Here is a 25,501-nt window from a genome sequence, read left to right as displayed (position 1 = left end):
TATGCAAACGTATGGCATGGGAGAGTAATGTTACTCAGAAAATGGAAGTTGACCTTTATTGAAAGAAGAGGTATAATCCATGTTTTAACTTTTAATAATTCTTGGAAGTCTTAGGTGACAGTTTGTCCTTCTTCGAAAATTTTAGCTTTACACTTTTTGTCTTGGTTTATTCATTTGTTCTTGTAACGGTATACAATACACATGAATAAACTTATTGGGCACCCAGAGATATTGACCAAGCATCAATTTAGATTAATAATATCAATGTTCGTTTTTTGGAAAAACATACTCATAATATAAAATCGACTAGGATAACTGATTCCTTCTATTGACGTATTTATTCCTCTCATAAATCAAAGTTTAAATCGTATCTCCATTGAATTCCTGATTAAACAAAACTTGATATATATAGATTCTACCACTGAATCGAGTGTGATACGATATTTATCCACTCGAGACAGATAAATTTTCTAATTTAAAACGCAAGGCTTGCCGAGCGTTTTAAATATTTAATATTTAACTGTCGATGGTGGATTAACATCGTATTACACGAGATTTGGTGGTGTAATCTGTTTCTCTAATGATTTTCAAACAATATGCAGGCAAACTTATTCCTTCTTTTTAAATGATCTGTAAAAAAATGTGTTCTTTCTATATGACGTCATCAGCCATGGTCGCCTTTTTTCATGCCGTCACAATAGGAATTTCAGAGAAAAGCAAGAAAATTTGACGTCATAATCTGATTTTAACCAATGAAGAACTGAGATCAAACGAACCACACGTTGATTAAAATTTTTTTATACAATGGGTGCAGAAAGTGATAAATTGACGAAGAATTAGAGAAAAATTGTTACCAGTAAATACCCGTACTAGTTATCCGATGTACTAGTTATCCGAATGAGTTACATGAATGATCATATATTGATATAGAAATGAAACATATGCTATCAAAATTATAGAAACTTATTGCTGAACTGTGTTTCTAGAAGACCAGAGGACAAATGACAGCACACAAAAAATAACATAGAAATCTAAAAACTGAGGAAAACAAACCCCAACAAAAACCGGAGTGATCTAAGTTACTCCCGGAAGGGGAAGCACATACTGCTTTACATATGGCACCCGTCGTATTGCTCATGCAAGTACAAACTTGATGATAAGTCGAATTCTATAGGTCAAATTCGGAGGAAAGGGGGACGGGATTGTGTTTACGTATCTGTCGCCATTTGTCAGATATTCTATAACGGTCAACCAACTCGTGATGGCGTCAGTAAAAATTTCAAAGGGATGACATCAACTCCCCCACTTGAAACTCTTGGTTTAGTAGTTTCCTTGTATGCAGCAACCCTTTATAATGGAAATCAAGATAGAAAACGCAAGGCAAGGAATATCGTATCAACTGATAGATATATACTTCTTATGCAGGCGCTGCTGAAATGTAGTTACATAGAAAAGGAAAATTCACAACTGGGAAGCTATAATAATCTCTTTAGTCGTAAAGTTTTGTTCTCAATTGACGCTCATTGTCAATTTATAGTTTTAAGTCAAGATATGAAACAGACTTAATTGTATCGATTGTATCCTTTATTTCAAATTCGTTTTGATGGAAACGTTCAACAAAGCTTTAGCAGCTACGAAAACCATTACTTAATAAAGCCAAACAACAACATGCATAGACTCAAGACGAAGAGTAAGTCCTGAACTTCCTTGCAGAATTCTGAAATTAATTTATAGCACAAAATGCTCAACTGATACAGTGACATTTCCACGGTTGATGTGATTGGATATTTCTAATTATTCAATTCCGTTTACTAAGTATTACTAGATTGCTAACACTAAACATTCGAAGTTATAATTCCATATTCATTTAATTTCAGTGATTGAGACTAAGGAATATCAAATGAATTGTCACATGCTGAAAGACCAATGAAAACTTAAATGTCGAATTCAAGTGATGTAAATCAAAAATTGCATTTTTAAAACGACTGTTGATTGTTGCTAATCAATAGTCATAATCTGATATGTGTGATATGCATTAAATGTTAATTTTCGAATAATGTTGCAAGTATGTAAAACACAACGCTTAAATGTTTATGAAAACATTGTGATAAAATGGACATGTTCTTAAATCTGTTTTCTGTTCAACCCAGTGAAACAATTTTAATGTTTGAAACCAATGTTTTCCTATCAGACAAATATCAAGAGTTATACATGTATCCCGTACACCATGTATATGACTGTTGCAAAACATTTCAGGTGTTTTCATTTAAAACAGATATATTCAACGAGTGATCTGTATTTTGTAGGTAGCCATTGTTGAACTTGAGAGGGCAGATAATACGAATTAAAGTAACGACATAAAGTGTAGTTTTCTACAAACAAAAACATACCTCATGAGCGGCCAAAGTTAAAATCGTTAATAACAGGCTATTATTTCAACTTGGAATTATTTTTAATTATGGAATTTGCATAATTTCTTGTGCTTGAAATTTTTAATAAATTCCATGTTTATTCTGTATTATAATGTTTTGAGCGGTGCATAATACTTTCCATACAATGTATTTTGTATAGATAGTGTTGTGCGCCGCACAGTACATTCTATTGAAAATGTGCATTCTTCTTTGTAATAGAAAGTGTTGTGCGCCGCACAGAACATTAAAATACAGAATAAACATGGAATTTATTAAAATTTTCAAGCACAAGAAATTATGCAAATTCCATAATTAAAAATAACTCCAAGTTGAAATAATAGCCTGTTTTATATTAAAAGTGAAAACATTTTCAAATCAGTAACAATACATTAAAGTTTGAAATTCATTTATTGTTATGTTCATAAGTTATTGCACGGAAAAAACATAAAATGCTATTTTCTAATCTATCGAGGACCATAACTAATGAACGGTAAACATGGTAAGTGAAAATAGTTAATAAAGAACTTGACCTCCAATTTTGTCACCAGGAACAAAATAAAATATAATTAAAAAGGCATTTTTTTGAACGGTTCAAAAGTGATTACTGGGAAACTGTTGGCAGCTGCTAATCGCCCAGCCGATAAAGTTCAATATTTTGATAACCGGATTTTCCGTTCGAAAAAACCGGTTAAATAATAAAAAAAAGTGCACTTGAAGATTTTGATGTAGAACTTAAAATTTGTACAATTCCGCATCTGATTGACACCATTGTTAAAATACTCCTCATCATAATATTTCTGTGGATAGTCTCTTACTACAGTCAGAATGATGGTAAAAATTCAGAAAAATGTAAAGTCGAACATTTTGAAGTCCAGACTTTTTTTTTGGTGAAGTTTGGGTATCCAATTTAAAAAAGCGAGATTTTCATCGTCTATTTTTATGTTAATACCAAAAAAAAAAATGATGGATTTCGGATTTTCGAAAATATCATATTTCGTGAATAATTGAGGTATATGTACAAGTATGTGGAATGCCAAGGTTTGCCGTAAACTTCCAAGTTCTTGAGTGAGGCATTCCATATTATCATTTTTGCATATGAAAACTATATTGTTTGAAGCTTTGTCTGCTGGAGTAACACACATATTTGTCGTGAAGAAAGGATCCTAAATTTCATTTATAAATGAGCCAAAGATTTCTTCTCCTGGAAGCATTTTGTACCAAATTTCCAACCTGGGTATGTGTCTGGTGCCATTGGTGTTCCAGTCGATATCAATTCACATACATGTACACTTTATGTTAAAGTTGAAACCCATGTAGTTCTTGTGTTGATGACACATGAGAGGACAAGCAAATAACGTCGCTAAAGTTGTCATAAATACATCCATACATCCCCGTACTTCTGTGTAGAGACAAAAGTATCCGAGAGCTGAAATATGTGAAAAGATAAATTAAATATCAGTCATTTATCAGTTCATATAATTATATATTTTTTGGTTAGGTTAAATTTTCAAAAAAAAATCTACATATGTGTCATATGCCATGTTTATCTAATTTAAATATATTTTCATAAAAAATTCTTAACCGGTAAAATTTATTTTAAAGATTATTGTAATTTAAATGTATTTTTTCATTTCTTGTTCAATGGTGAAACACGAATTATTAATTAATGCATTTCCGGAAACATACATGCATAGAAAACTATTAGAATTTAAATAGTGTATTCTAAGTTATGTGATATATAGCTAGTCGCTTATGAATATCACGACCATTTTGAATTAACAGTTATATCTCATCCTCTATGATCTAGTGTAAAACATTCCTAGATCTTGAACAAACGTCAAAACAACCGAAAAAGACCCGAAAGTAGAGTTTAATTGAGCAATGTGACAGAGACGGCAATATGGAAATGAATGTTTTGCGGTGTCGACCATTTTTACTGCAATATTTGTTAATGTAAACGTCCGTTCATGTTATTGTCACTGTAATCGTAATCCTTATTTTATACACAGTATTTTTATTATAGTCTAGTGTCTTTGTTCTTCAGGGTACCATTGTATCTGCAGAGTTTATCAGAATTATAATTGTATAAGAGTTGTTTAGAGTTCCGTTCTGTTGACAAATTTAGTTGCGCAATGAGTCAAGCATAAATAAACTTTTTTCCAAAATCGTTTAATTTCATATCTCTATAGTAGATGTATTAACAGATTGAACAACTAACGATTTATAAACAATTGCATTCCGATTGTGACATTTTCACAATTCTGCCCTCTTTTTATCGAATGAGACATCACCGAATGAAACTTATCACCGAATTTTTAATAATATGAGCAACACGACAGAGCACAAATGTAGAGGAGGATCTGACTACTCTTCCAGAGCACCTTAAATGTCTCCAGTTATTTTTAATGGATTTGTGTTTTTCAGTCAAGTTTTTTATGCTGTGTTTTGTTGTTTTTCTTTCCGTCGTTTTTGTTATCTGTTTGTCTGCCGCCCCTCTTTTTCTGATGACGCTACAGATTTTGGATTGTAAATGTCCGGTAACATGTTTAATATTGGTCTCACTTTAAGTTTTAATCTTACATAAACATTTCCAATAAAAAGACATTCGTACGTAACTGGACGTACGAAGTAAGGGACCGTTTATTGGCAACCCGTTAGTGCTGTTTAATACTGCTCTCAAGGTTCAACTAGGTATTTCATGATTGTCAAAACCGTACATTGAAATGTTCGTCCAAATTGAGTTTTTTTAGGTTATGAAAATGATTAAAAATAATGTGTTCTATTCATCACGTGATTCTACAATTTCCCGCCAAAATTTCGACCTTTGACAATGACAATTTTTTTCAATGTATACTTTACATATAAATGTTCCAATGTTTTATATTCAATATGGTTAATTTATTTCTTTTTCATTTGTCTTATCTATTCATTTAAATTGGGTAGAAAGGGTGGTGAGGTACATTTTCTAAAAATTGCAAACATATCTAAATCAGAGACTTTGTCAGAATATCTCTGAATAAAAGATGAAAATTCAGATTGGGTCTCATTTTTATAAAGTATAATTTCGAACTGGAATTCCTAAAATTGTATTAAATAAAAACATCTAGTTTTATAAGTCTCGATTCCCTTGAATGATATTATTCCCCTAGTGATATTTGTAAAGGCTTATATATACGAATAAAGGGATGTACATTTAAATAAACGTTAATGATTTTAAAAGAAGAAAGAATGTGTTGAGTTAAACTATGACATTTTACCGGTAAAACGATTAAAAAGGAGAAGACCTTGTACTTTTTTAAAATTGTAAAGCATTATATACCTATGAACTGACCATGCCTTTTTCAAGTAAAACTACATTTTACAAAGAAAATTGCAATCATGACTTTACTCAAGATATTACTGCTGCTGTCTGGCAAAGGTAACAGAGATATAAAATGGCAATCTCAAGGATTTGTTCTGAAATTTTACATGCAACAAAGGCATGGATATCTGAATAATTCGTGTTTTTTTTAATTGAAAACTTTGTAACATATACACAGGCAAATTTTGCTCACGTGATTTCTTCACATGAATTTCACCTGAAACGAGTTGTTACGTGAAACTCACTTTACAATTTTCACGTGAATTTCACCTGAATTGAGATTTACATAAAGCTCACGTGAATGTTCATGTCATCTTTTCAAGAAGAAAAAATGGTATTTTTCAAGATTTTAAATAAATTTGAAAATTTAGATGTTATTTGAATAACTTTATTATGAAAATTCACGTGAATTGTATATGAAAAAAATCATATACTTTTCGTTTAAGGTGAAATTTACATGAATTGCACGTGAGTTGAACATAAATCTAAATTGCGTGAAATTCACGTGAACGAAATTAACCTATGTTTGCTTGTTGAATGTGTTTATTACGTTTTTGATTCACAGCTAACCATATAGCGTGGTCATTTGGATACCCGTTAATGCCGTGTTGTTTCCTCCTGGTGTCTTCGTATGTTAACTCAGGTTTTGGTATTTCCCCTATCTGCTGAAAAGGGGATGCTTATGCAAATCACCAAAATGTGTTTTTTTTTCTTTTATCGTTTCTTAAAAACAAAAACGTTTTATTAAACATTACTTATTTTCAATTCTTTATAAGAGAAGAAGTATTTTAAACTATTAGACACGTACAGAAAATTGCGGGGTTAAACATGTTTGTGAACCATCAAACCTCCACTGAATGATACAGGGTGGGTTGTTTGTAGACGTATTATTCTTAGTCAAACGTCAAATATTTGAATTCATAGAAATGATATGTGAGCAATGGTATTAAAGTACACAAAAAGACTCATCCTTTTTTATAAAATACTACAAAAAGATGAAAAAGTACTCTAAGAAAAATGGATCTATGATTTGAATGTATACCCAAGACAAAAGGAACTTGAAATATCAGCTGAGGAAGTAAGTCATGTACACCTTATATATTCGAGTGTGTCTGAATCTACTTTTGAACCTGATAACTTATAAAAACAAATAAAAAAGGGTTGCTGTCAATGAAATAATCCAGCATTTGGTAAAAAATATGTTAAGTTTTAAATATCAGATTTTGTTAATTTAAAAAAAAATTAAAACAGCATATTATAAATTTCATGCGTTCGAAGCGCTTTTCTGGAGCTACCTTCATCAGGAACGCTCAAAGCTGAATATTTGAAACCCAATGATGTATAAGAACCTAAACAGTGGAAGAGGTATATAATCAAAAAGGGTCTAAAATATAGCTAAACCTATCTAAGGTCAACTTTGCCTGAGGAAGTTGAAACCTTATTTTCTAACAATTTCAAAATTTATTAACAGACAACTTTAAAAAAGGTTTGTTATAGATCATGTCAGTACCGAAGTAATGACCACTAAGCTGATAATACCCTCGGGTACTGATAGTCAACCAGCAGAGGTATCGAACCAGTGCTGAAAAAATGGAAAATAGTCTAGTCCAACAAATCATGTGAATTAGATGTGAAAATAATTCAAGCAGTCTATGCTCCCCTTTCGTCATTCTTCAATACAACAAGACGAAATAGTTCATACCGGTTGGTTCATTTGAATAATGCCATTTTATTGGATATCTCTAGTACACGTGATACCATTCTTAAGTTACTGTTGGCTACCTTGATTCGTCACTTCCACATCGATTTACCAGATTCGAACATAGGTAAACTACTATATCGTTAACATCCGTACATTTTTCCTAAGCGTTTGCTACACATGATGGATTTCCAAACAAAATAAGTCATCATTGATAGCTTACTTATGTATATATTATCCATTGTCCCGGTTGTCCAACAGCCAGCTGTCCGTACACCAAAGCCATAAATGGTGAAAGGATTTGTATCATTCCAATCAGTAATTACTTCACTGTCTACATACAACCCTATATCTATCTTAATATTTCTATTTTTCAATGAAATCAAAAATGATTGAAATGATCCACAATATGTTCTTCCGCCTCCGAGTCTGTTTTTGGCTATGCTTTGAAAGACAGAATCTTAACAGCACAGTACAACGTTTGTCCCTGCAGCTCCTCCTATGCAAATTTCATACATTGCTTCATGTGAATCCATTATGGGAGATGCGGATAAATATACAAATGCATCACTGCAAACTTTGAGATCAAAGTGCATTGAATATTTTCTGGACGCATCAAATCCATACTGGTTTAAAGGGTGACTTAGTTCAGGAGCAGTGGGAACTCCGGCCACACCTTTTCCAATATTTGGAATATGTATCCATATTTCACTTCTTACTGGAGCAGAGATACCTGTATAAAAAACAAAGTAATTAATCTCTTATTCGATCTATGTAAAAAAAAATCACCTGTTCGACGTAACACATTTTACTGTGGATTCATTAATATTCATTGGATACCAATTTTCATGGATTTCGTAGGTAAAGGGAAACCACGAATTTAAACGTTCAACGAATTACAAATTTGCTGTATGATTATATGCAGATTTTTGAAAAATCACAAAATCAAATATCCAAGAAAATACAAGTTTTCTTCAATCCACGAAAATTGGTACCCACGAAAATAGATGAATCAATAGTATTCAAAAATAGAAAAAATATGCAAATTATGGTTTCTGTTGTATCTTATATTACAAAATGTATCATGAGCCAGCGTAATTAATGAATATTTGAAGTGACACACGAATTACTCTTTCCTCAAATAAAGTGTTCATTTCTTCATAATCTTTAATAACAAGCCTGAGTAAGTAGATATTTCTTAAGTACTTTGTTTTGTGTTGCTACCACTATGCATTTGATCCTCAATGAAATAAAGCAAATTCCTACGATACTGGATTTGAAAGTCAGAACAAAGACGTTTAAAAAATGCATATATTTAAGTTATGTGACTGTGTATATTTTTACTTTGTACTTTCGGTCTTTGTTTGATAATATTACATCATAAAATATATATGGATAAATGAGAGCAAAAATACGTATCAAATTCCTACCATTTGGCGAAACAATTGATATAAATGAACATGATTTTAAATTCAAAACAAAGACTATTCATGATTATTACACAGAAAGAAATGATAGTTATATGGAAACCATATGATTGCATATCAAAGAATGCACCGAGTTTCTGAAACCTTGCACAATGCATTAGGCAAGTTTAATCATTTTGCAAAAGTGCATAACAGTTATCATTTTGAGGATTTAAAAAAAGTATAATATTATAATGAGATGAATATTTAAATCGAGGATGCTCGATGCTGAAAATAAAATACCATATTTTTATTGATTAACACTTTTGCCAAAAAAAATGTTTCAATCATCACAATTACGGAGAACAAATATTAGGTCTATGTGTAAAATTGACATAGTTGGGAGTGTTTGTGGAGGCACTTTTAAAGTATATGGAGATATACTAGGATTACTCAGCTTTATATTGCCTGGAAGAAAGCATGATTTACAAAATTAAATAAATTTAAAAATAATTTCCCCCAATAGAGTAACATTAAGTATTTGATAACTGCTATGCTACCTTTATTTTATAAATAAAATATTTTTAATCAAATATTGTTATACGAATTTACACTGTTTTGGGTGAAGCCATTTTTTTTTTAATGTTTCTTTACATTATCTTTTTCTAACATTGAAGACAATACGAGATGAAGGAACGCTCTAAGATCCAAAAACCGAGTACAAAGTCATATGGAAATCTTTTCGTTTGAGAAATAATATAACAGCTCACAATTTGTAAAACTTAACATTAATTTGTGAATCCAATGCGCCAAATGACAAGATACAATATGTGTACATCAGTCGTTTTGTTTTTTGTTGTTGTCTAAATTGCATACAGCAATTTGCAACTTACCTAACAATTGAAGAAAAACACTTAATATGATATGTCATTGTTTCACTTTTAAATAATTCCAGTTTGGTTTAAAAATGTATCCAGTTACTACATTATTTTCCTCAGTTCTAAATGTGATCTTATAATGGAGATATTTAATACTAACCTTGTGTTATCTCGAGGGCCTTTTATAGTTTACTATTCTAATGAGTATTGCTCATTATTAAAGGCGCCTATACGGTGATCAGTAGTTGCCCGTTGGTCTCTGATGGAAAGTTCTCTCATTGGCATTTACACCACATCTCATTATTGTCAATCCATTCAAATAACAGCTTCGTTATCATTAATGATTCAGTTCATACAAAGCGAGTTAAAACAGATTAATCGACATTATATAAATAATGGGTAGTTGGACAAGGTACTGTTTGTGTGCTGAAATTTCTTTTGAAGTCTTAGGAAGGTATTCTGTCTTCATTATAAGAGAGTCTAGCGCTAGTTATATCTGTTTGTTTATGACGCAGTTTCTGTTAATTAATAAAACGTACATAAAAATACATGTGCTTGATGAGCAAACAATTCCACAAAAATCAAGGCTAAAACCTTCAGTGTGCTTTGTAATATATATGTTCGGTTTTGGAGAAGAAGAGGTCATCAGAGATACAAAGCTAATAATTTTGTACTACAGACGCGCGTTCCGTCTACAAAAGACTCATCAATGACGCTCGAATCAAAACAGTTAATAGGTAAAAAATCGTACGTAAAATGAACAGCATCGAGGGTAAAAATTTGCGAAAGTGTTTTCAAATACAGTTAAGATAATTTATTCCTGAGGAAGAAAATCAAAAGGGATAACTTTAAATCAATTATAAGAGAGCATACTCTATATGGGAGATCGATTTGAAGAATCAATAATAGATCTGACTCATATGAATAAAAAAACAAGTCGAACAGATGATTTACGCTTTTGCTTCCCGTAGTAATGCGACTATCTGCAAAATAGATATGTTAATTAAGGATAACAAAACGTGTCATTTTATATTTTTGTTTTGTTTTTTGTTGGAATCTGATTTTGCACATGTAGACAAAGTATACTGTGTCCCGTTCATATAAAAAGATATCATGATTACGTTTGCAATTATGTTATATGAAGCAAACAAACAAATCACCTAGTCTTGTGGTGATCAATATTCCCCATAAAGTATTCATTCTTCTGACAGAAATCCCGACTATTCAAGATTTACAAACGACACCTGAGAATGAAACTATTAAATTGTGATTATGGACAAGAAAAGTAATCTGACGTTGACAGAATTGAAGCTAAATTTGTCTCTAGCTACTATAGATAATAAAACGTTTATTTAATTTAGAAAGAATCATATCTTGCTATCATATATCCTTTATTTCCTTCCAGTCGCCGTGATATATTAATATAATATCATCACGATACCTTCCATAGAAAAAGATATTTTTTCTATGTTCAAACTTAGAAAAAATTTCTTTCATAATTTTATACATGAGTATATCACAGATTTCCGGGCTTGGCACTGCTCCTATCGCTGCGCCTATTTTTTCCTTATAAAGCTGTCCATTAAAATCAAAAATGTTGTTCTCTAAAATTAATCTGAGGAGATAGATTAAATCAACTGGGAGATATATACTCCGTATGCAGGCGCTGCTGGAATGTTGCTACATAGAAATGGAAAGTTCACAATTGGGAAGCTGAAATCATCTCTTTTGTCGTAAATTTTTGTTTTCAACCAACCGTCATTGTCAATTTCTAGATGTAAGTCAAGATATGAGGCAGACTTAACTGTATCTGTAGTATCCTTCATCTCTAGTTCGATGGGATAGATTCGTTCAACATAGTCACCAATTGTTGAATTATTTAGTGAGAGAACATCATCTATATAGCGGAACGTAAAGTTGAAGGATATTGCTAACTTCTTATCTTTCCTCCTACGAAGTCAGCCTCATAGTTATAAAGAAACAAGTCGGCAAGAAGAGGGGCACAATTGGTTCCCATTTGAATGCCGACAGTCTGTTGAAAAACACGTCCTCCAAACGTAACAAATATGTTGTCAATCAAGAAATCAAGAATCTTGATAATGTTAGTTTCAGAGAATTTTTTGTTTGAATCAGAGTGATTCTTTACAAAGTAGGATTTATCCCTCTCCAAGACAAGATACTTGTATCTACGTCCGCCATTCTTTTTTATGAAAGAAAGCAATACAAATTTTTTCAATTTGCCTTTTAATTTGGAATGGGGAATACTTGTGTAAAGTGTAGAAAAGTCAAATGTGTTAATACTTTTGCAAGATGAGAGTGTCTTAGATTGTATGTACTCTTAAAGATCTTTGGAATTTTTTAGTATCCACGTCTGATTAACGCCACCTCTCGAATAGGCAGTTTCACAATAACTTTGAGGCCAGGCTTTGATTGCTGATAAAATAGATGTTAATAATTTAGAAAGAGGTTTCGTGGAGAACTTGGAAGACCCAGCAATATACCGTTGTTTGTAAGGTCACTTGTAGTTTAGGTATCCAATACAGTGATGGAAGGTCCAGCTCTTCATCTTTGGTTGGGTATTGATAGACCCATTTAGTTTCTCGTTTCTGATTTGTATCAACGACCTAAAAAACGTAATACATTCGGAAAGAGTATCTACGTCTTCTTTCTCGCGTTTAGCCCATTGCCTGGCATAATCCTTGACTGAATCCATCAGTATTTTGAAGTGGTCCACCGTGCGGCCTTTTTTGTTTTTTCTGAATACATTTTTATCTCAAGAGTTTTCACTTCTGGATTTTTTCAAGCAATAATTGTTGCATAAAAGTTTTGACATAAAACACGCTTTACAAAATCCAAAAAAAAAGATGAAGCAAATGTATTTGAATTGGTGCATTTTTCAATAACAATAGCCAATTTATATAAAAAAAAAAGTGTGAGGGATAAATAAGGAAGAGCAAAATGACAGATTTTCAAGGACCACTTCTTGTTACAGACAGGATAACTATCAACCAAACTGTTTGCCAATATTAAAATTTAAATGTCTTAGCCTTGTTTTCTGGTCTCTTATTTGCGTATTTAATGCAGTAAAAAGTTAGTATTAAAGACGACAATATTGATTTCATACATCAAAATTGCCGTATTTAAACTATAATCTGTTAACAAATAATACACGAAAACATAGCAAAATCATCATAATAACTTCAGCGGTATTATCATAAAAAGTGACCCGTGGAGTAAAAAACATCCCTCAAAAATTTGATGATGCACTATAAGCTAAAACAAATATTGCTAAGAAATCAATTAGAAAAAAAACGTTTTTTTTTAATCAAAGATAGTACCATAATTAGCTAGAATTGATTCTAGGTTTTAAAATGTTATTTCAATATTGTAACGGTAAACATCAAATCTGAAGAAAAAAAAACGTAAATCGCATGGTTACCACTGTTTTGTTTAAACAAAGAATCATGCCTTGTTTGCATAGCTGAATTTATTGTGAGAGAATTTGATTAATTGAAAGTTCTCTTCAACAACGAAATGAATGCTTTGATCCTTTTTATCATGTTGATACAATGGCAATTTGCAAAGAATACGCATTTAATGTGAAAAATATAGAAACATAATGTGTTCAAAAGCGAATATTAAAATTTATTTAAATATTAACTCACTAGCCGTACTTACAATAAATGTTGTTTTGTTGTAAGTTTTTATTAGGAATAACTATTCCTCATGTCAACTGGAAATGCTATGTCGTTAATATTAAAATCAGGAGACGCAGTGTGATAGCTGATGAGGCAATTATTCATCAATTCAAAATGCCAAATAGGAAAATAACTAATATATCACCGTATAGCCTCCAATAAATCATACAAAATTTAAAGCCATTTCTACAGTAATGAACAAAACACAATATGACAGATGCCAACCAAAACCAAAACTGGATATCAGTATTTTTGGCTTATTATATGCACATGATGAATTAAGCGGGGATTAAAATGTTTGTGATTGCTCATTCCTCTACTAACTTGGAACAATGGTGTTGTAACAGCACAACATTAACAAACAAAAAAATATATCAGTTGGAACGGGCTTGACACTGTAGATCGAAACAAAGTAAAAAAAAAAGACATTGTGCAATGCAAAAATTTAAGAATCGACTGAACGTTGGCCTATAAGAAATAATTGGATAACAACACAGTCATGATTAGTTATGTATTGATCTTTAAGAATCAAATCAATGTTAGTATCGACAAAGACATTTTTAAGATCTTACTACAATGCTTAATTAATAACTTAAGGAATAATAAACATATAGATTGAAAATGCCCATAAATCATGCAATCAACATCATTGTAAAAGAAATCCCGTTTGTTATCCGATTCCTTCAGAAACCAAGTCAAATGTCCAAACAAAATTCTTGCGTCAACAAAAAAAAGTTAATGAAGGTTTTAGGTAAATTAGGGCTACGAAATTCCTGACTTAATAATTTATAGGTAATTCATGATTACGTTCATTGGAATTAAAAACATCAATACAGACGCAGGCAGAGCGAACGAGTTTGAAAACATACCCAGAATAAGCAGGAGCCAAAGGAAAGTCATAGTCCAAAAAAGGAAATCAACAATAGGGAACGAGCAATCATCTCTTCTCTTGTGGGTTTGACTATATAGTTCCCTTATAAAACAGGAATTTTATACCTTAAAAGCGACATCCATTGTTGTTAATATTATATTTATCAAAAGTTAGTTCATTCGTTTAAGCAAAAAAATATCCAAGGTAACGATTAGTGATTATTTTTCCATTCAATGAAATAAAGACGGATATATACTGATTTTGGCTATAAACTGTGGTGATTCATAACAATACAGGAACAAGTCTGCTATTAAAGGGATGGAACTAGAGTCCATTGGAATACTTTCAACCGGTTGATAAACGTTATTGCAAAAACTTTCAAAGATGGTGTCCCAAAATAAATGTACAGGTTAATTCATCTCAACACATTTCCAGTATGTATACTGTGGATTCATTAATTTTCGTGGGTATCAATTTTCGTGGATAGAGAAAAAAAAAGACGTTTCGTGGTATACGTAAATTCGTGGATCGCTGATCACAAAAAAACATAAATTCAGATTCGTAATTCGTGGGTTTCTGTTTGATTTAGGAGATCATATAACCTCCTTAGTTTGATCAATAATAAAACGAATTCATTGAAAAAGTTTTGAATTGTCAAAATCCTCGCTTGGTCATTCTAGGTTAAAGTGTTCATTGAAAACTTCTATTACAATAATGGACAGAGACAACTAACTATTTTTTTGTTTTACAATTTATAAATTCTTGTCGGAATTTTATAAGACATTCAAAACTCTATGATTGAAAGCTCATTTCCCTAATCACGATATAATAAACAGTCATATAAGTAAAAGGTGTGAAAATAAATGTTCCTGTCATAAACAATATTACCTACGGGCAATATCCCCGTACTTAATCCTATTGATTTTTAATCACCAGTAAACCAAACTATGACACGGTAATTAACAATTTGCAGTTATTTTCCATGAACAGTTTTAATCAATTTTAAAAAGTAAATTATCACTGATATTCGATATATTTATTATTGATTTAATCAAAATACTTGTATCTTCTTTCAATAAAAACACGTGTTATGTTACAATTTTTATCGCTAGTCAACACTATACATGAACTGCATAACATAACCGGAAATAAACATCCGACTCCATACACTTTTCTCGGGATTATTCTTCGTTGAAATTCTCGTATATAAATATAATGAATAACCTCAATGTTCATATATTTTATTATAAATTCTACAATTAATTTCTAAATCATTTTCAAATTGTAATATTCGAATATCGTTAATATGCGTATATAAATTGAAACACAAAAAAACAGCAATATTATCTCTTATTCCATTTCTCTGACTTCAATCTATTGTACTTTTTAACATGAAAAACGTCTTCAAAGGTATATTCTTACTACTGGATGTGCATTTAGTGGTTACCACTAGATACAGAACGAGTAAATCATGTCTATTCAAAATACTGTCACATATGAAAATAGATACAGTCATTGGTAAAGGTAGGTAGATAATAAATCATAGGCAATTCTATATAGTAATAATCATAAACAAGTTATTTTTACACAACGGATTTCTTTACAATGTGATTTATAATTGGCATACGTGTTATGAAAAGGTTTGTTAATAACCAGATACATCCATTATCCAATATATAAATCTATTACAATTCTACACTATGAAAGATATATTTTAATAGAACCAATAAAAGAGGGACGAAAGATACCAGAGGGACAGTCAAACTCATAGATCGAAAACAAACTGACAACGCCATGGCCAAAAATAAAAAGTAATAAGTTATGCAAAACGAAACACGTCATCAGCATTGTACTATATACAAGCATAACATTTCCCCTGGAAACATTTTGTACCAAATGTCCAACCTGACTCCGTTACTGTTAGCAGTGGTTCTCCAGTCGATATCAATTCACATACACTTGAATGTACATTGAAATTGAATCCCATGCAGTTATGGATTCCGTGGCATAAGTAAGTACAAATATATTCCGTCGCTAAAGTGGTCTTGACCAGTTCCATTGTACCCCGGGTTTCTGTGTGTAAACAAAAGTAACCAAGAGCTGAAATAATAGAACAGATAACTTTAAGGTAAATGTTTAAGTATTTCATATATTTTACGTCTCTAATGGAAACTTTTATTTAATAGTTTCCACTTATTTGCAACGTTGAATTTTTATTTAGTGTAATTAAGATTCTAATTTAATTAAAACATCGTTTATAGTATCATGTAAATGCAGCAAGTGCACCTTTAAACGAACACTATTTTTTTGCAATTATTGCTCAACGGACAATAAAAATAGATTTTTCCACCCTTTAAACCTCCATACCACATGAAAAAAAAAAATCCGGCCTAAATGAATAGTCTACAATGCATTCCTCCATAAAATGGTATTATACGTTATAAATGTATTGTTTTTGGAACATAATTCTTCATATTTTGTTAAAAATGGGCCCCAAAATATAACTTGCTACACCGAAAAACAAGTGATAAGTATGCTAGAGTTTTTCATTGACTATATATCTGTTTTATTTGGAGGTAGAATTTTCCTGCTGGTTGTCGGCATTCCTATGGGAACCATCTGTGTACCCCTTACGGCCGACCTTTTCTAATTTTCATATGAGTCGGAGTGCCTTCAGACCCTAGTTAAAATAAGAACATCAAAGAAGCTTGATCATTTAATTTCACATACAGGTTTATTAATGATATTCTTTCCATTAACAATCCAAACTTTCTGTTAAGGTTCCACTTATATATCCCCTCTCAGCTAGAGATTAAGAAAACCACAAATACAGCTTCCTCCGCCTCATTTCTAGACAACAACGGTCGTTTCAGTACCAGATTCTATGACAGAAGGGACGATTGCAATTTTGAAATTGTAAATTTTCCTCACCTTAGCAGCAATATACCAAATTCGACCGAGCATGGAGTATACATTTCTCAATTCATATAATTTTCAAGAGCTTTCAGTTGTTACTCAGATTTATAAAACGTCATCGGTGTCTCAGCAAAAATTAACAAACCAGGGTTTTGTCAAAGAACTTCTCGTCTTTTTTCTCAAAAAGCTCAGCGGAAAGTACCAAGACCATATAGACAAATATTCAGTGTTGACTTCACAAATGATACAAGATGGTCTCGACTTATTGATTCTAGGTGTTGAAGTTGTGTATCTTTTTATCTACTTTACAATTTTCTCTTTATTTGTCTTTGTGCTATATGTCTTATTTCTATTTTTCGGTATTTACGCAACTCGCAATCTTTTTACTTTCCTGGTGCAAGTTGGTTTTGAGGTGTGACAGTTGTTATTCATTAGTTTGATGTGTTTGAGCTTTTGATTTTGCCATTTGATTAGGGACTTTCGTTTTTGAATTTTTCTTAGAGTTCAGTACTTTTGTAATTTTTCTTTTTGAATGCAGGAAATTTTAAAGTGTTAATTTCACTCTGTTTCATAGTATTTATATTTCACTTAATTTGTACTTTTGTGTTGGCGTCTTTCTTGATTTTACTATCAACTACAGCAACGTGTTGTTTGCGTCTCTGTTAGATTTATTAAAATGTTTTTGAAATTTTTAGGCAGTTGTGTTGTAGGTCTGTGATGTATGTTTTACACAGTTTTGGTGGCTTGGTCACAATTATTTTTATATTAGCCTATTATGTCTGTTTGTATTGCTCATCCAATTGCGTCAATTCAACGGAACTATAAACAACTATCATACAAGTGGGAGGTTTAGCTAGCTATACAATCTTGTTGAACCCACCATTTCTTTGGTCAATGCCTGTACCAAGTCAGGGATATGACAATTGTTTTTTTCACTCGTTCCGGTTTTTTTTTTCTTTTACAACGTTTGATATTTCAGTTTTATGGACTTCCCTTTTTGAATTTACCTTGAAGTTCGTAATTTTTGTTAAACTCTTTGATACCAATTATCTAGCATTACGTGTATATTGGTAAACCACAAAAATATGTTAATTCATGGAACATAGGTAAAAATAAATCCAAATTTTTCATAAATGTTCGGATTTTTTTAAGAGGTTTATATAATGACAGGTACAGAAATTGTGATATTTTAGCCCTTTTTCAATTTACTTTGGAGCTCGGCATTCCTGTAATGCATTTTTGTTTGTTCAGTGTTCATGCAATAACGACCATTTCAATACTGATGTTTGTTTCGTCATAGGTCAATGAAAATTATATATCACTCTCTAAATTCGGTACAACTAGAATCAATACAGCAAACCTCGAACCAATACGAGTATACTTGGACATACTACTGGATCAATATAAAACGTCCATTTAATAACACTATGATAATAATATAGAATAAACAATAAATGACTGACATCAAATAAAGGCAACAGTAGAATTTTGTTAGTAATTGTGTAATTATTTGTTTTTTCTAACCATGTCGGTTTTTCTTCGAAATCAAAACTGTGTAAAACAAATAAATCCTGTGTATATAGCTGCTTTAAACTAAAAATCATATAAATGAACTAGCTGATTAATTATCTTAACTTTTATATAAGTATAGAAAATAAAAATAAAAATAGAATTCAAACCACAAACGATAAGAGATAACACAGTATCCAACAGACATGTCTAATAGCAATGCGAATTCACACACGCCAAAACAGTCATATTAAGGAATAGGTCATATTCGGTACTTAGCAGACCAGACGACGTAGATGGTATACCACCATCTAAGACGTGGTAAAAATGTCGTTAGTTAGTTCAGACACAGACACATCGTACAAAACGTTACCATAGATTTCAACCAAAGTTACTTATTCATGTGAGGTTATTAATGCATATTTACCTTCCATATGAATAGTCCATTGTCCTGATTGTCCAACGCCTGTTCTCACACCTATACCATAGATAATGAAAGGATTGGGATCATTCCAATCAATCACTACTTCGTTGTCTATAGACAACCCTTTGCCTATCTTAATATTTCCATTTTGCCATGAAATCCAAAATGGTTGAAATGATCCACATTGTGTGCTTCCGTCTCCAAGCACGTTACTGGCAACATTTTCAAATGTAGCATCCTTTCGGCGCAAAAAAACCTTTTTCCCTCCACCTCCTCCTATACAAATTTCATACAATGCTGCATTTTTATCCATTATGGGAGAGGCGGATAAATATACAAATGCATCACTGCAAACTTTGAGGTCAAAGCTTATTGTATAGTTTTGTGAGGCGTCATATCCATACTGGTTCAAAGGGTGACTGAGTTCAGGAGCATTAGGAACCCAATACACACCATTCCCTGTATTTGGTGTATGAACCAATATTTCACTAACTAAAGATGCAGACATATCTATATAACAAATGAAAAAATAGATGTTTATTCAATTCACATTCTATCACTGTCACCTGATAGATTTTTATTGAACGGCTATGAAGAACAATGAAGAATATATAGTAAAATTGTGATTCTGTTTTTTCATGTATTTGATATGAGCACTCGTCAACGTTATATAGATTATCTCCTTAATCATATCAATTATCTCCTTAATCATATCATTTACAAATTTATAAATGTTAGGAACATGTACAGTAAACAAGGATACTTCAACGTATTGATTGATTGGTGTTTAACGCCACTTTCAACACTATTGTTCTATTTTGTGGCGGTCAGTTGTTATTGGTGGATGAAGCCGGAGTGCCCGGACTTTCGGTAGGAAAACTGAAAATTCTGGTCAATTGAGATTGGAGTCGAGTGTTCCTGCCACGTGCAGGATTCGAACTCAGAGTTGACTGGCTAGTGATACAGTAGTTCGACAACTTAGACCACTCGGTCACCTTACACAATAAGGACTTTGAGTATAAAAAGGATGTAAATGGATCAACAAATTCGACTAAAGATAGGAAACTTCTAAATCCGTAAAAAGGTTATGACACCAAAAACATCAATTTGATTCCTGACTTTTGGTTATGTATAATGAATGATGATTTCAAGGGACGAAAACAGTTAAGAGAATAAAAACAAGAGATAAAACCTTACATAAATGTGGTGAGTCCGTAGAGAATAAAAATGCGACATGAATGATTAAAACGTATATTATATAAGACCATGCTCGAAATTCATTTAAAACTAAGGCCAACTTCATAAAGAAGAAAAGGTTATTACATCTGGCATTATTCAGAGCATAAATAATTGAAATTTCTGAATATAACAGTTTATGTTGAAAAGAATTCAGGATGTTCGCTACTCAAATAAAAAAAAATATCAATCATGATTTATTTTGCTAAATAAAATGCAATGAAAAATGATCATATCATTTAATAGAGAGGCGAAAATAAAACTGACAACGTCATGGCTAAAAAAGAAAAACAGCAGTACAAAACATAACATACAAAACTATAGACTGAGTAACACGAACCCAACCAACAACTAGGGGTGATCTCAGGTGCTCCGGAGGAGTAAGCAGATCCTGCTCCACATGTGGCACCCTTCGTGTTGCTCATGTAGGTACACACCCGGTGATAAGTCCTGTATGAAGTCAGCCTCATATGAATAAAAGAACAAATCGGCAAGAAGGGGGGCACAGTTGGTTCCCGTGTTGGTTAATAATAGGAATGTGTTCGTACTCTGTCAGAAATGTATTTGAGATGTATGTATTTTATTAAGAAGTGATTTGATAAAAAAATATTTAGTCACCGTTTCAGCCAAATGTGTTTCAGACTAAGGAAAAGTTTGAAACCATGACAAATATTTAAAAGAGTAGCATTATATATTTACTTAAAGCGGGATTTAGTATATGGTTCCATGCATATGATTATTACATATTAATGTATGATATTTAAACAGGTTTCTATTGGCGTCAAAATTTGATGGAATGCCCAGCTGAGTATATTTTCGGTTCACTATGCTGATCAAATATTGTTAAACTCTATGTGTGCTGGTTTAATATGAAGTTATATTTGTTGTAATACATATGTATCTGCATATATTTTGATTCATATCCAATGAGTTGACACAGATCAAAACAGATCTTCTTCATAAACCATAAAACTAGTATACAATGTGTTCATCAGATAAGTGTTGTCTTTAAGCGTTTTAATAAAACAATTGCAACTTACCTTCAAAGTACTGAAAAATTATCAATATGATATATTCTTTCATTATTGCAATGCTTCATAACTGGTCAGTAGAATGTATCTAATTACAATCCGCTTCTTTTTTAAACATGCTTCATTAAACGAGAAATTTCAATTTGTTTTTAATTAAATTTTAAACTAAATGTTTTTTTCATTATCAATGGTTCAGTACATTTTAAATGAGTTCAGAGAGATAAATCAATTTCGTTTTCCATTAATTAAAAACAGTACCTTTCAATCAATATAAGCTTTCACAAAAACCTGTTATACATTATAATATCCAGTTCGACGAATATCATTTGTCACAGTGATGCATTTGTTATATTTTATAAAAAGAAAATATTATTTTGCATCAAACATAATGGTCAGCTATACATATTTAAATTCTTCTTTTGACTTGAGCTATTACAACAATAAAGACACTCGTTATCAACTACTATGACAAGAACTAAGTAAAAATTCTCCTGTTTTGGACGGTGATGTTCATTCTTATGATGTTTACATATCACAGCTCGTTCGCTATGCACGTGTCTGTAATGCTGTTTTGAATTCCACATTCGGGAAAATGGGCACGGGATTGAAGTTGCGACATTATGAACATATCCGCTATAATTTGTGAAACGGATATTCCATAAACGCGCAGGTAGGTTAATGTACTTTAAAAAATAAACTGTCACTGAATATCGGTGTTTGCATCGAAATCTAAATCTAACGTCATTTACCAAACTACGCGGAATCTGATTGGCTAGATCGTTCCATCAACGTCAAGGTTGGGCTTGCACATCACGTCATACTTCGTGATCATCAGCTGATCGGGCACCTTGTCATGAGTGTCTTATCACGTAAACACACGTTTCAAAGATGGATATTGCTATTATTTTGAGGTAAGTTTGTTTCAAATTATCATATTCTTTTACTGCCAAAGGCCGTATATTTCATTTCATTGAAGGAAGATTATACATCTAGATCAAAATGAACCTTTCTTTAAAAAGGGGTGTTAATTTTCACATTTGGCGTTTTTCTGGCTATTTAAAAAACGGCAAGGACGAAAGGCAGTGTTTATAGAAAGTATAATTTGAGGCAAGTCAAAATTACTTTACTAGTGTTAAAATAATGTGGGTGCTTATGAAAAAGTGCTGTCAGACTGACATGCCATGGTCATATTAGATCATATTATTATGGAGGAAAACACTTCCATATATTTTGAGCATACATCTTCAAATTACTCTTTAAGCATCATGATTATGTCCCATTTTCTCTTAGGTATTTGATTTGTATAATCATTTACATATTACAAACACAAAGAAGGGGGTCAAAGAAAGAAAAAGAGAGGTAGTAAAAAATATGCATTTTTTAACTGCATCATGGCACAGTGTGTGCAGTCATGCCAATAGCTTGTCTAAATTTAGTAAATTATCATTATAAGAGTAATTAGTAGGAATTTGATATATAAAAATAACTAGCTTTTATAATTATTTAGTATGATGTGACCATTTTTCAAACACAATATTAATTTCATTCATGTTTTAAAATCTCATATTAACATTTTATTTCATCACTTTTTGTGTTCATACATAGAGCAAATTTGATTTATTGATTTATTGCACTTTAAAAAGTGATATAAACATATTATTATTATATTGATTAACTATCAAAATTGACATGAGTTCTGTCTGTTGTAACTATGATGTCTAGTACAGATTAGGAGGACACTTTTGTTTATCAAAAGACACTTTTCAACTATTTGGAGTGTTATGGGCTTGAAATATTCCAGTTATGATGGTAAAGTTATCTTCCTCTTTTGTAGAAAGATTATCACTATACATTAGAATGAAATTTCTAATACCCAGAGAAAACATAGTTTCCACAATGCCAAACAAGAGGTCTCCAAAATGTAAGCATTGATATTATTATATTGTTTTGTGTGTACATAACTGTTATGCTTCCCTCAGTTTCATTCAGTCAGTGCAGATGAAGTAATATAAATAAGCATATTGGTTAATCAGTGATTATGTCTCAGAAAGTATCATTTTTAGTATTATGTAGTTTAAACTATATAATATACATTGTTATTTTAAAGAAATTTTTTAATTTGGAAATGTATTTTTAACTAAAAGGTTACATCCAAGTTAACTGTTATGCTACTTTATAGGAAGATAGAATTAAACTTACTATTTTGTATCAGATCATATATGAGGGTCTGGATGGGGGTCCTTCATTTCTGTATTCTTTAATTTTTTAGGCCATTTTTCTCTAATCTTTATACATTTTGCCCATTATTCTCTATTCTTTATATTTTAGCACCTCATTATTCTCTATTCTTATTATAAATGTTTTGGTCCATTATTCTCTATTCTGTAAACTCCACACCCTCATATATCAAGTATATTTTATCCAAATATTGTTTACAATTCTATTTTCAGCACTTTGGTGACTTGTAAGCAATGGTATTATACCACACAATGAAATTGAGAGAGAAAGAGACTGCACTTCCTTTATTTTGAAAATGCAGCAAAAGGAAATTGTGTATCATATAAATTCTACATAGATGATTCTGGATCTATGCATGAAAAGAGAAATGATAGAAAATATATATGTGAGAATTAGTTTTTAATATATATCAAAGAAGACTGATTACTGAGCTGTGTATAAGATAATATATGACATGTTACATGTGAATTAAAGGAAAATTGAGGAATAATGCAATTTTCAGTATGACAACAAATGCATATCAATAAGTTGAACAATAGTGTTTCTGGAACATAGAAGACAGAGAAATAAAAATATAATCAGAGGAAAATACTGTGTACTTGTTTCTTGTGGGGATTTACATACAAAAGGAAATTGTCAGATAAAACATGTTATAATATTGTGATGATTTAAAATCTGTGAGAAATGAAATGTTTATGACTATTTTTGACATTTATTACTAAGATGTCAAAACAGACTGATAGCTTTAAATAACTATGTGTAAAGCTGATTTGTGGCATACAAAAAGGTGAATTTAAAATAAACCAGTTGAAAAACATTGAAGGCAAACACTGTTTAGTATTACAAAAAATGGATATCAAACAAGGAACCAACAACTAATTTGATTCTGGAACATGTAAGACAGAGACATTTTAAAGGTTTGAATGTGATTTGGATTTATTGAATGAAAAAAATTAGTGTAGCAGGATTTGATATTTTCAAAATAAAGTGTGAGGCATTATTTAGATCAGAAATATATGAAGATTCATGACAGACATCTTTATAAAACATTTAAATAGACATTTACTTTTTTACCATTCATTTATACTTTATTATGAATTGAAAAATCAAAAGCTTTATTACAAACCATTGTATAGACATCATTTATTTACCCTTGTCTGGCAAGATACATAAACATCATAATACAATGAATAGTATTATGAAACATGCAAGTTTTTAGTGAAATAAAATTGTGAATGGAAATGGGGAATGTGTCAAAGAGACAACAACCCCACCATAGAGCAGACAACAGCCGAAGGCCACCAAGTACACATTTATGTACATGTATATAAAGATAAATAAATGTTTTAGAAATTCTCTTTAATATTGTATGCTATTTGTTTTCTTTTATCATCCTTCTTAAATTTTTGGGCTAACTACAAGTACTTGATGTACTTTTTTTATTTAGTGTTAGAAGTTAAGTAAGTTTTAAACTTGGACAAATGGATTCAGCAGTTAAAGAAATAAAATTTTTAATATTTTCTGGGCTTTACCACTGTCTCTTATTCAGCAGTTACAGGGGATAATGAATGGTACATATTTCACACAGCAGATTTGATTTCTTGAGGTCAACTTACACATTTTAAGAGAGAAATATCATGTATTATAATGACTATTAACCCTTCATTTGTAGAATGACTGGGTTTTAACAAGGAAATTCATTCATAATGTGCACAATATTTATTATTATTGTTATAAATTTTAAGACTTCACCAGGAAATTGATAATTGAGGACCCTTGAAATAGCTTCTTTTTTTAAGTCAGTAAGAAAGGAATTGATCAGC

The 25,501-nt window shown here is 31.3% G+C and overlaps 1 long non-coding RNA gene across 1 annotated transcript; it reads right to left on the bottom strand.

Moving 5' to 3' along the window:
* Nucleotides 1-16,128: 16,128 nt before the first annotated feature.
* Nucleotides 16,129-21,767, bottom strand: LOC127716076 (uncharacterized). The gene is made up of 3 exons (XR_007988750.1): nt 21,450-21,767; nt 19,177-19,683; nt 16,129-16,424 (listed from the first exon to the last, which is right to left on the bottom strand). It is a non-coding gene; the product is annotated as an uncharacterized LOC127716076 (long non-coding RNA).
* Between the last annotated feature and the right edge of the window lie 3,734 nt (nt 21,768-25,501).

The sequence above is a fragment of the Mytilus californianus genome, unplaced genomic scaffold (assembly GCF_021869535.1).
Source record: "Mytilus californianus isolate M0D057914Y unplaced genomic scaffold, xbMytCali1.0.p SCAF_9, whole genome shotgun sequence".
Taxonomy (NCBI): domain Eukaryota; kingdom Metazoa; phylum Mollusca; class Bivalvia; order Mytilida; family Mytilidae; genus Mytilus; species Mytilus californianus.
This window is presented reverse-complemented; position numbering and strand designations above follow the sequence as displayed.